Source organism: Balaenoptera acutorostrata, chromosome 8, assembly GCF_949987535.1.
Source record: "Balaenoptera acutorostrata chromosome 8, mBalAcu1.1, whole genome shotgun sequence".
Lineage (NCBI taxonomy): Eukaryota > Metazoa > Chordata > Mammalia > Artiodactyla > Balaenopteridae > Balaenoptera > Balaenoptera acutorostrata.
In genome coordinates, this window is record NC_080071.1 from 42,220,736 (window position 1) to 42,234,252 (window position 13,517).

Genomic DNA, 13,517 nt, shown 5'->3' on the forward strand with positions numbered 1-13,517 from the left:
TTCTTTCCAGGTAAGATGTAATTAAACAATTCCATTCTAGCTTACATTCCCTTTTTTACCTTGTCAAAAAGTTCTCTTTGCCCTGACAATATACTTTTGATATTATTGGTATTATGGTGCTTAAAATATCTATGCTGGTAAAATTTTTGCCTAGTCATTTTGTATTTATTGGAGCAGGGTGACAGATGAATATGTAGAATGGGTGGAGTAGAGCAGAAGTCAGACTGCAGATTTCTTCCCACCTAGCTCACCTAGTTCTTCTTTGTCAGTATAACAGAGTGATTGTGACATTAATAAACTATTAAATATATTTAATAGTGTAACAATAAATCTTGTTTTTATTTCTGAGTGGTATTTTTTTAAATTAAATATTAACTGATATTGATTTGCTCCTCTGTGGATTAAGAATTTTACAAAAAGAGTGATGTTCACCTAGGATGGGATGGGAATCAGTCTATAAAATTTTTGTTCAACCTTAATTAAGAAGAGACTGAATTGCACTGATAATTTGTAGATCACAGTGACTGAAATACCATAAAATGATAGACTTCGAAAGGCACTTATTGATTATTGAGTCTAATGGCTTTGAAACTTTATTTTGAGGAGTCCTACATATTCCCAAAAAGCATTATAACAGGTGAGCCTATGAAGGTAGGAGGAATAGTTAGCTGGTGGTGTAGGGAAAACAAACTGTATTATCAATCAGCCCATGCTTTTCCAGTTTGTCTGCAAGAACACAGATAGCCTAAGGGTATTTCACAAACCCTTTGTGGAAATCAAGATACACTGCATTTATAGCATTACTCTGATCTACAATTCAAGAAACTCAGTCAAATATGAGATTAATTTGACATATCTCATACCATGCACTCAAGGTTTTTGACAGTCAATTCTTCTATTACAGGCACTCAGCATGTCTTTGATTGTTCTAGAATTATTTCAGGGATCCTTACTAAGTAGCTTATCAATTTTTTTTAACACCACCTATTTTTAAATTTTTCTGAAAATTGGGATTGTTTATTTTATGGTACAACTCAAAATAATTTCAAAGATTTCTAAAAACATTATTGTGCCTTTGATAATTTTCCCATACTCTTTTGATATGAAATTTACCTAACTTTAGAAATCCAGAATAATGTATAAAGTAATACAGTGCTTTCTTACTGTTACCTAAAAATGGTCTGTTTGTAATATTAGAAGATTATTTGTCTAAACAGAGAAGATTATGCAAAATATTTCAGTAATTTTAATGGTCCTATTGTTTATCTATACACAATCAGCACCAAACTTTATCTTGCTCCAATAAGCCAGAGGAGACATTTCTTTCTTTTGCTCTTAATTTTTTTTTTTAAACTGGGATTTTAAACTTCTCAACTGCAATGATATGATTTTTGAATCACTCTTATAAGTTCCTTTTTCCATGTTTGCTTTTAAGTATTTCTTTCTTTTTTTTTTCATTCTTATCAATTTATTTGGCAGAGATTTAAAACAAAGTTTGACAAAACAAGCTATTTTTGAGGAAACTAAATTTCTATTAGGAGAGGAAAACAGAATAACCCCCATGGAGAGCAATCAGTCAATGTCACAAAAATTACAAATGTCACTCCAGCAATTGCTACCTGTTTATAAAACTAAAGGATTGAAAACAATTTAAATGTCCATCAATAGAAAACTCATTATTTAAATTATGAAATATTTATATAATAAAATAGTATGCATCCCTATAAAGGAATGAAGAAACTCTATATGTGTAGTTGAAGAATCTTCAAGATATGCCGTTAAATGAAAAAAATCAAAGTGCAGAACAAGTGTGTGGTGTACAACCATTTATACTAAAAATATATTTTAAATATATGATTTTATATTCTTAAAATACCTTTGATAGAACACACAAGAAACTGGTAATGGTGGTAGTCTCTGAGAAGGGTAACAGAATAGCTGGGTGTTCCAGTTATCTATAACCCAGAACTTAGCAGCACAAAACCACATCTATTTTATCACACTCACAGATTCTGTGGGTCAAGAATTTGGCTAGGGTACAGTGCAGGGGATGGGGGCAACTTATCTCTGGTCATTGATGTCTGGAGCTCCAGCTGTGAAGAACTGATTGGCAACATGTGACTTGAATGGCCGGAGCCTGACACATCTGAAGACTCTTCACTCCCTGTCTGGCACCCAGGCTGCCGACTCAGCTGGCACTGTTAACCAGGGTGCCTACAAGCAATCTCTCCAAGTGACTGGAGCTCCCTCACAGCATGGTGGCCTCAGAGTAACTAGACCTCCTATGTGGCAACTCAGGGCTCCAAGAGCAAGTGTTCCAACAAGCAAGGCACACGCTGCATGGCCTTTATGACTAGCCTCCAAAATCATATCCACTGTCCTCTATTGGTTGAAGCAGTCACAAACGGTATTTGGTTTATCCATTCATCTCTTGGTGTGCTTATAAGTATTTCTAAAACCTGAGAATACTGTCTATCTTTTCTTCCTTCCTTTTGAGCAGTTATTCTCAATTTGGCAATGTCTGAAGATATTTTTTGGTTGCACAACAGAGGGGGTGTGGTACTCCCAACATCTAGTGGGTAGAGGCCAGGGTTGCTGCTAAATGTCTCACAATGTACAGGATACTCCCGAGAACAAAGAGGTATCAGATTCCAAATGTCAATAATGCTGAGACTGAGACTGGCTAAATACATGATTACGGGTTAGAGTTTTTGTTTTCAAAAATCTGAAATCTCATGTGCCTTCATTCCTTTTATTTATAATATTGGCCTACAGGATCACACCTAATTTTTAATTGAACTTTCTGGACTCTGCCTATATAAAGTCTAGGAATCATGATCTAACTGGATTGTCCAGTTTTCCCTTCCTTGATTATTACCAGAATAAACATGACAATGGTCACATTATCTTTAAACTCATGTCACGTCCATATTACTAAATAGTGCTTTGTCTGAATGACTTGTACAATATTTCCCTCATTGCTTCTACTTGTGAATAAAGAAGGACTCATTAAGGCAAGACAATAATATCATCTGTTTAACTGCTGTGCTCCTGATTTCACGTCCAAAGTCACTCTTCAATAACCATTCATTCATTCTATAGATACTTATTGAGCACCTATCATGTTCCAGAAACTGTTTTAGTTGGGAATTCAGTAATGAATAAAATAAAAATCCCATTTTTGTTGTGATTACATTCTAGTGGAAATCAGAAGATCCAAAATCCCCCTTTCTTCAACCATTTTTGATCCTGGTCTATTACGTGTTCAAAACAAAATAACAGAATCTGATGCATTATAACTATATAAATAGTTGCAAAAGTTTGTTCATACTTTTTTTAATTTTTTTTTTCATGTAAACTCTCTGCTTCTTGGGGACTGCCAAGAACATTTTCATTCATTTTTGAATTTCACTTTCAGGCAGATGTCTCTATTTTCAACTTGCTTGATGTGTATTCTAGAGAAGACTGACTTTTGAAGTAAATTTTGAATGAAGGGAAATATAATGTTTGATGAGTTGAAATAATGTTAGTAAGAAAAGTCAATCTGGCATTTAGGAAAAAAAGACATAAAAGTAAAGATGGAAAATTGTGAGTGGAAAGAGGCTAGTCATGCCTGAAATTTATTTTATTTGCTATGCCAAGAAAAAAGGGAAAAGAAAAGAAAAAAAAGGATAAAAGAAAAAGAGCTGTAATGTATCTTTCCAGTGTAACCATAACTCAGAGTAATTCACTTTCTTGGGTGGATATTTCTATCCCTGGTGAATTCTTCAGAATTTCTTACCTATGTCATAGTTTATTCCTCAGTAGCCACTGATGAAGTTATTGGTTTCTTCTTTGGATAAGGAATGAGAAACATAAATGAAGCAAGGTATTATAATTTTAATATTCTGATCCAGATATTTCTTTTGATTTTACTTTGTAGTTTCTTTCCTTCCCGAATGCTTTTTTTTCTTAGTGTATGCAGAATTGTTTTCTTAGTATATATAGGAGTTAAAAGTTCTGCTAATATGTTAAAATGTGAAAAAAGGGATTTGATGCTCTAAAATTCTCAGACTTTGTAAAGTTATCAGTTTTAAGTAATCAGTTAGCTTATGGAAGTTCTGCTTACCAAAAGCTACGATTCTCACCTTCTTCTGCTCTTCTATTTAAAAATAGAGGTCATACCCAAGTAGGAGGTTATTAGTATAAAAAAATTCCAAAGAAACAATATAAATGTAGCTACAAAAAATGTTTAAAAATTAAGTGAGTATATTTTCTGGAGTTTACTGAAAATGAGAGAAATTCTAATATTATGCCTTACAACTAGTTTTCTAGCAATAAATTTGAAAAAAAAATTTTTATAAATTTTTATCTTAAAAGTCTTAGTGGTACTGACAGATTACAGCGAAATTACCTTTGTTGTGTGAGCGAAACAAAAAGGCATCTTTTCATCTTTGTCCAAGTCCAGGCTTTGCCATCTATAAGTGTGCTGAATGCGGGCAAGAACCTAGATTGTCTCAACCATAAACTCGGTAAAAACACTTATCTCGTAGTGTCATTATGGAAACTAAATGAGATATTACAGTTTAGTACTTGTCACAGAGGAATTATGTGGTAATACGATGTTCCCCTTTCTTTGCAACTCCTAGACTATCATAATTCAATTCATAGAAAAGATTCTTAAGGAACCTTAACAATCATCTAGTTTGTCACACATCTGATGCTTGAATTGTTTATGTTTTCCTGGTCACTGGCCTATGCTTTATTGTTCTATTAAAATAAGATTTACCTCCTAGGACAACAGACATTTATAAATATTGTGCTGAAACGTATAAAATTGTCACTTTTATAGGTCAAACAGTCTAATACTGGCACATTTCTTATGTCCCAATCTAATACATATAATATAAAAAGCAAATTTTATTTCTCAAAATATAATTTTATATGATAAAGTCTGACATAACTTGATAATGCTAGAATGTAAATATAGTTCTATTAGCTGTTTTAAAAAAAATTATAAAAAGACACTACTAGAAAAATAGTCCTTAAGAGCTTTATGCACGGATCGACAAACTAGTCTGTGGGCCAAATCCAGACTGTCTTGTGGTTTTGTACAGCCCATGGGGTAAGAATTGTTTTTACATTTTGAAACAGTTGAAAAAAAATTCAAAGAAGGATAATACTTTGTGACACATGAAAACTATATGAAATTCAAATTTCAGGGTCCATAAATAAAGTTTTCTTGGAATAACCCATACTCACTCATTTACATGTTGTCTTAGGCTGCTATTGTTCTGCAAAGACAGAGTTGAGTAGTTGCAACATAGGTGTTATGGCTTGAAAAGCCTACAATATTTATTATCTGGCCCTTTACAGAAAAAGTTTGACTACCCCTGTCTTAGAGTCAAGCTGCCTACATTCGAATGCCATCGCCACCACTTCTTGGCTCTGTGATTTAGATAAGTTAATTAATCTTTGTGAGTCTTGGTTTCCACATTTTAAAATAGGCATCCTAACAGTACTTACCTCACAGGATAATTATGAGTACCTAGTACATCATAAGTACTCTCTAAATGTTAGTATAATTATTAATATTCTTCCAGGGTGCTATTGTAAATGATTGGGGGGAAAAACTACAGAAGCTTGAAAGTGCAGGTAGGTGACAATTGTTGCATCACCATATCATGATATAACACCAGTTGTCAGCATTCTATGGACCTAATAGTAAAATGTAACCACTTGCTCATAGGAATGATTTTAATACATCTCACTCATACCACATGGACCATTTCAAGTTAAAAATATTTAAGTTTCTAAATTTGCAAGTGCTAAGCTGCAAAGTAGGGGCTGCTTTCTCCCTGGGACAATGAACATCTGCTGAAACAATTTGTCCAACAGAGCTTTTGCCTCTGCCAGCCTTTTTTTTTTTTTTTTTTTAAAGAAATGGAAAAAGGATCATTGTTTAACTTCAATTCTTCTCATCTTCTAAACCAAGAAACAATTTCTCTCAGGACTAGATGTTTCTAGGATTTGGAAAAGTAAAGGGGCCTCAGCTTTTTATTTATTTTTTCCTATTTTCAAGTAAGGGTAAGTAGAATTTTACTTAGAGCACCATATTATCTTTTCCTTCTTATTTGAGTATTGTTTGAAAGACCACAGGCTTTTCTAGATGATTTAAGATTTCTGTAGTGAATTGAGCTCCACAGCACTTTCTAAGTCTGAGAGAGACTGGGGGGTGGGGTAGTGGTTATCACACAGCAGAAAAGGGGTCAAGCTTTAAATTAGAAAGGCTTTTAAGAAGCTCATATCTATTACTTTTTGTATGCAAAGTCAGAGTGGTCTGAAGGGAAGATGATCCAAAATCTTGAAAATAAATTAAATGCTCCCAAAGCTAAAATCCAATAGCATCCTAGAGATAATGGATGGTTAAGTAGAACTGCTGATAAACTTCAAGTCTAAGACTTATCAGTCAGGTTACTTCTCCAGCTTTTCTGCATTGGTTTCCCCAGGGAAAGCTGGAGAGAGGACACTTCAAGCACTCAGCTTTATAATGCATACTTAAGAAGGCAGTGAATAATAACCATTAGAGTTCTCTGGGTAAACCAGGTTGAATTAAAGGTGCTTCTTTTGTTACTTACTTTAAAGTAGAGCTTCTGGTCCTTGGGGATTACACCAAGAGCAATGAGTCATATCTGAAATGAGGAAGGGAAAGTGTTGTCAAATTTCATGTTGATTCATAAGAATAAGCATGAAAGGTTGTTCACAGTATTTTGGTGGGGGCAGGGAGACACAAGGGGAGACCAGAGAATCAAATACTTGAGCACTGAAGAGTTTCTATTTGCTATAAAAGATTGAAGAACCTTGCTGTTTTCAAATAGAGGACTTCATCATATATAAATTATTCCTGATTTTTTAAAAATTTATTTTATTCAAGTATAGTTGATTTACAATGTTGTGTTAATTTCCACTATACAGCTAAGTGATTCAGTTCTATATATATATATATATATATATATATATATATATATATATACACACACACACACACACACACATTCTTTTTCATATTCTTTTCCATTATGGTTTATCACAGGATATTGAATATAGTTCCCTATTCCTGATTTCTTATTGTTTTCTAATTATTATTGTTATTTATAAAATGGTCAAGTATGTAAAGAAAAAGAAAATGTTTTAGCTACCAAGTCAAAAATATTTTGCCACCTGCTATGTATTTTGCCAGCCAGTTAAAATCTTTAGCATTCTTTGGTACAAAGCCTTAAGATGATTGTGGGGTGGACAGAAATTTTCCTCTGTTAGAATCTTTTGGATGATAGTCAAACACTTCTGTAATTTCCTTCACCACTTTTAGCTCCTTTTGGCATCACTTATTTCAAGTATGCCTCTGGAATGTCAAGAAAATTGCCAGATACTATTTTGAATGTTGTATTTTAATATAATATCAGGCTAAAGTTGTTCCTAGAGACTTCAGAAATAAAGGTAGAGTGCTTCTTTCTTATCTTTTAGCAAAATGGAAAACTTTAATTAAGACCCCATGGAGCTTTTGGTCAGTCTCCTACCTGTGAAAGTAGATTAGAAAAGAATTTTTATCCTCTGGCAGTAACAGATTTACTTTGGGGGGATGAGGGGAGAAGGAATTGAGTAGAAGGAAAACCAGAAGCTAGACTTGTCACTTAAGTTATCAAACGGTCCAAATATTTGTTCCAAAGCCACTGATTTCACTGGAGTTGTTTTGTCCTGGATATTGGCATTTGAGCCCTCCTCAGTTAAACCTTTTAGAATAATGACACTGGCAATACTTTGGAATAAACTTTCCATGTTTATTTCCTCAGCTGAATAAGTTTACAACTAGAAATTCTATCATTTCTGGCTACTCTAACTCCCGATACAAGTATGTGAGGTTTGTTGTCCTGGCACCAATAGGGAAAGAATGGTAGAGCAGGGAGAGACCTCATGGGATCATCTAATCCATACTAAAATCATTCAAAACAGATGGTTCTTTAGTCAAAAGTTTTCCAAGGAAATCGTTACACTGGCAATTGCAGTATGACTAGGCTCATAACAATAAAAGAGGCTTGCTTGCCTTTCTGATCAAGAATCATTGCAATATCAAACAAAGGGTGAATTCTTTCCTAAGAAGCTTATGAGTAATTCAGGTCTCTACAAGCATTCCAGGAACAAGATTCTTTTTGGTTACTAAGATTGTAAGTGTGATTTTAGCCCTAAGGCTTAAAACCAAAGCACATATGCTGTGTCTCACTTGTTCTGTGGACCACTTCCCTTTTCATTCCTCTAGATATTTTTTTTTTCTTCTATCTTTGTTATGTTGAGAAACAATAAGTATTTTTAGCAGGCTCACCTGAATTAATCTCTTACAGGGCTAACGTATTTGACCTAACAACCACAAAAAATAATTTACGGGGAAAACTCTTCCCTGCTCTATATTTTCTAGCTCTTGTCCCATTATTTTTAGCTTTGTGACCTTGGGCAAGTCATTTAAATTCTCTGGGTCTCAGTTTCCTCTTCTGTATAAAATAAGAACGTGAATCTAGATGACTGAAAGAGTCTCTTTTAGCTCCAACAGTCTATAACCCAACCTATCATAAAGCAAAATTGTGACCTTTATCACGAAGAAAGGACAGTGGGAGGGAAACGCGTGAGGAATTTTTTCTCATTTCTCTCACTCCTACAAATGCTGCAAATGGCTGAAGTTGGAAACTCAAAACTTTATTAGGTATGTTAATTGTCTGGGTAAAGTTCTGCACAAAGTTTTAGAAGCTGAAGGGGTGAGAGATTTTAAGCTACAATCTTTTATTTTTCCCATTTTTGACTAATTTCAAGACTTGAAACCTGTTGTATTTTAGAATACTGAATAACATATCATGTGTTAGTTTCTTGGGAAATAACAGCTAACTGAATTTAATAGTTCACATTAGTATTGACATCTTCCTTCTAATTAACAAAATATAACTTTTTATTTTTCCCCCCAATTTTTGTGATAAATGTGCTTACTTCTGCAAATGGCCAATATTTCCTTCTAATACTCCTTTGCTGAAATCCTCCAAAAAAGTTCAAAATACTTATACTCCAGGGAGAAAATACTGCTAAAAATTTACTTTTAATGATTCCATTCCATACATGCAAATAGACTCTTTTAGAATCCAACTCTATCTATGGCACTGAGGGTCAGAGGGGAGAAGAATATGTTAATAAACCTCCTATTGCTCTTGAGATTTCCTCAAATGGCAGAGAGAACTAAAACTATGAGAAAATTACTGGAGAGCTCTAACTAATAAAAATAATAAAATATCCAATTTTGGTTATGCAATTTAATTAACATACTGGGGAAAGGAGCTAAAATAAAAGGACTAGTTATGTTTCATTTCCTGAATTATATCCAAAAACAGAAACATTTTGTCCACTTCCCAATTTGTGGAGCTATTGCAAAAATTTTCTGCCATCACAAATCTTAGAGACAGTGAATCTTACTTAAAGTTGTATGTGGACAGCCTACTGCCAAAGTGCCAAAGTAGACTTGGTTTCATGTGAAAGATCTAGGAGCATAGCTGTTCTATTAGATGATGTTAGGAACCAGCCTTGGTGACAAGTTAAATCTTTCAAGGATTAAAAAATACTTCATTTTAACTGTCACCTGCTTAGTATGTCAGGCTGATTAAGGTTAGGTTAGCTCAGTGACACCACTGAGCGTTACCAAACACTACAAATAATTGTGCATGGAGAGATAATAGCTGCAAGAAGAGCCGGTGACCAACTACAATGCTTATGTTTGTATTTTTCTATCACTGCTGAAAAAGTAAATAAACTTAATTTAAAAATTTCCACAGAATTTATAAAACCTGATTTATTCAAAGTTTAAAAATTGATCCATATTACAGAACCAAAATAATGTAAATAGTTTTATACCTTTTATTGGTAGAATATACAAACTCAGAGAACCAAGAACCTGCGACTTTCAACTTTAAAAAACCCTCATTTTCCAGTGTGTTTTCATGCTATATTCTATTAGATCTTCTTTGAAAATGAAAAGTACTCTACTACAGATTGCACTGATCTCAACAGGAGGAGAAAACAATCTATTTTTCATTAGAGTTCCTGATGGTAACAACAGAGAGAGCCAGTAATTTGTTAAGTGCAATAATGTCTCCATGAAAATCATGAATGAGGGACTTTCCTGGTGGAACAGTGGTTAAGAATCTGCCCGCCAACGCAGGGGACACGGGTTTGAGCCCTGGTCCAGGAAGATCCCACATGCTGCAGAGCAACTAAGCCCGTGCACCACAACTACTGTGCCTACACTCTAGAGCCCACAGGCCACAACTACTGAGCCTGCGTACCACAACTACTGAAGCCCACAGGCCTAGAGCCCATGCTCCGCAAAGAAAATCCACCTCAATGAGAAGCCCACGCACAGCAATGAAGAGTAGACCCCGCTCACTGCAACTAGAGAAGGCCCATGCACAGCAACGAAGACCCAACGCAGCCAAAAAAAAAAAAAAAAAAAAAAAAACCACAGGAAAAAAAAAAAAGAAAAGAAAATCATGAATGAAGGACATGATTTTTAAAAGATTAACTCATGAGGATAATTCCCAGGTACATAATTTTTTTTCTAAGCTGCCTTGCTTCAAGGAGGCCTCTCCAGAGAATAATTGAAAAAATAAGAAAATAAACTTTAAAACATTATATAAGACATTCAATATATTTTTCTTCAAAATACATTTCACTGACTTAGTAGATATTCCAGGTAAGAAGGCACTAGTTTTATACTGGAATTTAGACATTTTCATTGGTTCAGAAGTCTTCATTAAGAAAAACCTATATCTCACTGAAGCACTGAGTCATAAGATTAATAACTGTCCAATATCATTTTCTACTCCAGACAATATTATCTTTTGTGTTCCAACACTCAGCTCTTCCACCTAGTTGGTATGTCTCATATGTGATATAGATAACAGCTCTTTTAATACTCCGAACCATTAGTTGTGTGTCCAAGATAACCTACATTCACAAATAGAGAAGTACTTTCATTTTTGCATAGAAATGAAGAATGAGGAAATTTAGAAGTTAGATTTCTGAAAAGATAATTTAAAAGGCTCTCATTTAGCTATTTATCCATGTATCAGCAGCCTGGTGGCCCTAGTCACCCCTTTGCTCAGAGTTGCCTACAAGGGCTGACTGGAAATGGCCCCGCTTTTGCCCCTTCCCTGGGTCTCACGTATAGTGTGAACCATAATTTTCTTGTTTTTTTTTTTTGCAGCCACCCCCGCTTCCCACCCTACTTCCCATTAGATGTGGTAAAGGTCAGGGGGTTCATCCTCCCCACTTTACTCTTTGTTTTCAGTTCCTACTAATGCTGAATTATCTCTTTCACATCCTTCCTCCTATGGCTATCCTCTTCTATCCATTTTGCATAAACACAAATGTAAAACATGTGTTTTCATTTATTTCCCTGAAACACAATCACACCAGGCAGTTGGGTTAAAGGTTTGGGTAGATATCTTGGGATACGAGGGCATTATATCACAGCACAGCATGGCAAATAATGTGAAACTGAACGTCAGACATCTCTGTTCATTGGCAGTACTTGCCACTAACCAGCACCTTTTCTCAGGACCTAGCTCCTGATGTCTTGCAGCCATCTTCCCTACCTCCTATTATCCTCCACTACTTTTCCTGGTTTTGGAACACTTGCTTCATCCATCTCTGGCTAAAGCAAAACATTCTTCTTACTTTATTATGCAGGTGATGTTTTCTTTGTCCAATTTTTAGCTCATTTTAGACAAGCCCCAAATGCAGAATCAAAGATGGCTCACTAAAATGCTTTTGCTAAATAAGACATTTTTCTCCATGAGGAATTCCTTTTGTTTTAAATACATTTATTTATTTTATTTATTTATTTTTGGCTGCGTTGGCTCTTCATTGCTGCGTGCAGGTTTTCTCTAGCTGTGGTGAGCGGGGGCTACTCTTCGTTGGGATGAGTGGGCTTCTCATTGAGGTGGCTTCTCTTGTTGCGGAGCACGGGCTCTAGGCATGCGGGCTTCAGTAGTTGTGGCATGTGGGCTCAGCAGTTGTGGCTCACGGGCTCTAGAGAGCAGGTTCAGTAGTTGTGGCGCATGGGCTTAGCTGCTCTGCGGCATGTGGGATCTTCCCGGATCAGGGCTCAAACCCATGTCCCCTGCATTGGCAGGCGGATTCTTAACCACTGCGCCACCAGGGAAGTCTCCATGAGGAATTCTGTTACCTGCTTCTGAGCTGCCCACCCACCCACACGCACACAAGTTTTGTGGCACACTCTACATTTTAAAGGCCATTCAGCTAGCAAGGTATTAAGTTTTTGAAGGGCCCTGGGAAGAAACCTAGGGTTCATTCCCATGTTCTTCCTATTCCCTCCTGACCACAACCAAATCCCAAGCCCTGTTGATTCTGCTGGAAACATCTCTCTTCCTTCTACTGCTACCCTTATCCAACACAGCACTGTGTTTTCACCAGTATTAGTTAAACAGCCTCCTAACCCATTGTTGGGAGGAGAAACTTATCCTCTACCAACTTAAGTCCAAGTGGTTGGGAGCCTACAAATTAATTGATGACAGATAGATTAACAGGAGAAAAGTTAATTTTCACATACAAGTGAGAGGACCCCTTATGAAGTGGCTCCCCAAACATTTAGGAGTAAGGGTTTATATACAAGCTTAATGAAGCGGGGTGGATGAGTTTAGGAATTCAAAGGATGGAAGGTTCTGATGAGGCTTGTGCATACAATTTTCTGGAATGTCCCAGTGCCTAAGGCCAGTCACCTTCCTGACTAGAGACTTCCCCAGAGACTGGGTCTGGGGCAGCTGACTCTCATAAAGCCCTGCTTTAGTCAGATAAGGGAAGTCCTGATAAGATTACTTTCTGCAGACGTTTTCATTTTGAAGTAATCCGCATACCATTTTGGTGGGTTGATGATCCCTACACTATCTCCCTACATCCAGTCTTGTTTCCACACATCTGTTCACATTGCAGCCAGAATGATATTTCTAAAACACCTGATCATGACACTCCCTTTCTTAAAAATACTTCAGTGGCTTTTCACTGCCAAGGATTATGATTTATAATCCTAGATTTACCAGTTACCTACTAAAGCTTAAAGAACCAAAGAGTAAAATTGTATAAATCTACAAAGTTGATTTACATGGCAGGAAAGGTAAGGCAAGGTGGGTAAATTATGATATACCAAAACATTAGTATTTAGTGCCATGCCACATTTTGCATCTATGTTTCTCAGATTTTACTTCTGAAATTCCTACTTGGGGCAGTGTGCCAGGTACCAAATCTTTTTCTCTTTCCTCCGATTTTGATTAACATTTAATTCCTTTAGGGCCTTACTGAAACGCCTGGCTAAGTTAGTTCATAAGCTTATTCTTATTAGTGTTAATAAGTTAATGTACTATGCATTTCCACATACAGTGTTTCTATTTTAATAAGGTCATTCATGACTTATACCACGGGATGACCTATAA

At 35.7% G+C, this 13,517-nt stretch overlaps 2 long non-coding RNA genes across 3 annotated transcripts in view; one reads left to right on the forward strand and one right to left on the reverse strand.

Annotated features, from left to right (window-relative positions):
• LOC103009280 (uncharacterized) overlaps positions 1-13,517 on the reverse strand; it is a 119,354-nt gene that overhangs the window by 62,842 nt on the left and 42,995 nt on the right. For both annotated transcript variants that reach the window (XR_009008984.1, XR_009008985.1), the window contains exon 4: positions 6,618-6,671. This is a non-coding gene — a long non-coding RNA (uncharacterized LOC103009280). The remainder of the gene's footprint in view (positions 1-6,617; positions 6,672-13,517) is intronic.
• The window catches only part of LOC103009084 (uncharacterized), a 57,886-nt gene that overhangs the window by 1,521 nt on the left and 42,848 nt on the right, over positions 1-13,517 (forward strand). The window lies entirely within an intron of this gene.